This window comes from Propithecus coquereli, unplaced genomic scaffold, assembly GCF_000956105.1.
Source record: "Propithecus coquereli isolate 6110/MARCELLA unplaced genomic scaffold, Pcoq_1.0 Scaffold10, whole genome shotgun sequence".
Lineage (NCBI taxonomy): Eukaryota > Metazoa > Chordata > Mammalia > Primates > Indriidae > Propithecus > Propithecus coquereli.
The window spans coordinates 1659739-1662110 of NW_012133858.1; the positions used below are offsets into that span (position 1 = coordinate 1659739).

The following is a 2372-nucleotide window of genomic DNA, read 5'->3' on the forward strand; positions in this document are numbered from 1 at the left end:
CTTACATAAAATTTATGTTTTATAATTTGGAGGGGGGGTAAATATTAGTAAAATCTACAGTATTTCTAGGTCTAAAACTTCCTAGATTGCTTCAACTTCAGTCCATTTGGGGAATTTGGGGGATATTTTTCATTTACATAAGAAAATGAATGATCAAACTTTGAGAAGCCGGTGTATCACGTAAACTTCTTTTCAAAGGCAATAATATATCATTTTACCTTAATGATATAATTTTCAGAATCAATTATGTAATTCAGCAAATAATCATATGATGGGATCTATATAGTCATTTAAAAATATACTGCTTAATGTGTGAAATATCCAAAATTAATTTAGTTAAAAAAAGTCTGTAAAACACTAAGAAGGCACTTTTATTTAAAGAAAAAGTATAGTATATCAAAATATTTACACAAGTATTTTTCATGTGCCAGAATGATTGTTTTAAGAATTGTTTTTTTTACTCCAGACCCACTGAAATCATGTTTTTATCATTCTATTTGTGTGTCTGTGTGTACTTTATTCTTCTTGATTGAGAATATAAAATTATAGCACAATTATTTTAAAAAGTTATTAAAAAAATACTACCTTCACCAGTATTATGCAAGCCTTCAGAGAATGCTCTTTTCTAAATAACCCCACTGGTATGACTGATTGCAGAGGTGCCAAAGGACAATGTTATATGCATGAATATATGTTTGTAAAATTTCTGGTATAGGTTTTCCCAAAATGTTTTATTTTTCATCATGTATGTGGGACCACATCAGATATTTCTTAAGGTTATTATGACTAACATACCTTAAGGGAGAATTTAAGAAAAAAAATCTTATTATCTGAGAAGCCCCTAATAGAATTTCTCTTTTTAAAAATACTGGGAAAATCCAAGCATTTTAATCACAGACCAATTTGCAACAAATATAAGCCCTAAATGAAAATGAACTATCAATAACAAGCTGTCTCTACCAAAATCTATTAAGTAGGTAGCAGAAACCAATATTACCAGAAAATGAAATTACGAGGACTGACAAAAAGTAGTACAAAAAAGCTCTAGACTTAAAAGTTTATAAGATATTGTGGCAGGCATGAGATATGGACTTATCACATATGTTCATGTAGTTTCGTGAGCAATTTTACTTGTATCATGCATGAATTAAAAGGAATGACAAAAAAAATCACAAAATTCTAAAACATAATAAAGAAATGATATAATACCAATGAGCTAAATATACACGGCAAATAGAATAGCAATATGCCCAGAGTGCTATAGTATGGTGAATTCATCCGTAAAAGCTTGGAAATAGAAGACATGCTGAATGGTTGTACAAGAGCAGGGGTCAGGAAACTATAGCCCACTCTGTTTTTGTGTGGCCCGTGAGCTAAGAATTGATTTTTTACAGATTTGCAATCAATTCGATGATAGGGAATACTAATTTTGAACTCCAATTAAGAGAAATGTTAAAATCCCCAAAAGAGAACTCCATTCTTCTGATCAGTAGTCTTGTATTAGAAAAAAATTGTACTCAATTATTATATTTTGAATTTCATCAATAAAAAATTTGTGAAAATGTGTTTTTTCTTTTGTTAATGAAGTACCATACGACATCCTTTGCCTTTTGGCCCACAAAACCTAAAATATTTTATCTAACTCTTTACAGAAAAAAGTTTGCCAATCTCTGTGTTAGACCATTAATGTAAATAATGGGGGGTGCACAAGATTTTAGGAAACAAAGAGAGCAAACTATTCAAACTTATAACTTAGTACAAAAATCAGAAAGGAAGTAGTTCTGTTAACAAGGTTAACGGTTCAGTCTGAAACTAAAAATACCATAGTGGTCTCAGCTGCAAATCATAAGAAACTGTATTGATAGGAAGACCACTGATCACACTCTGGTCTTTTCAACCACAATTGCACACTCCGACACGTAGCAATCACCTTTGATTAAAACAAGCAAAAAAAACCCCATATGATACTAATGAGCTAAATATACATTTAGCTCATTTTTATGGAATGAAGTATAAGGATTTTGAAATAACTTGATCATAGTCATGTGTTCAAATGGTGGAAGGTACTGAGGAGTTATGGCTTAGTATAACAAAAACTAAATTCAAGCTGTCCAAACACAGAATGGGCTGCATTCTGGCAATCTGCTGCTGGAAATGTTGAAGAAATCACTGGAAAACCATCTGTCAGGAATAAAACTAAAAGTCTTTTTCATTGGATGGAGGACAGAACTACATGACCTCTAAGGAGATTTTCAATTTTATAATTCTTTGAAAAATTTGAGAAATCACAAATAAAGGCCAAAAGCCAATAGGTGTTACCGCTTTGGCCAAACTGAAATCTTAGAATAAACCAATCTAAAATGGTTAGAGAT

At 31.2% G+C, this 2372-nt stretch overlaps 1 protein-coding gene across 1 annotated transcript in view; it reads right to left on the reverse strand.

Annotated features, from left to right (window-relative positions):
* The window catches only part of GSK3B (glycogen synthase kinase 3 beta), a 262122-nt gene that overhangs the window by 104211 nt on the left and 155539 nt on the right, over positions 1-2372 (reverse strand). The window lies entirely within an intron of this gene.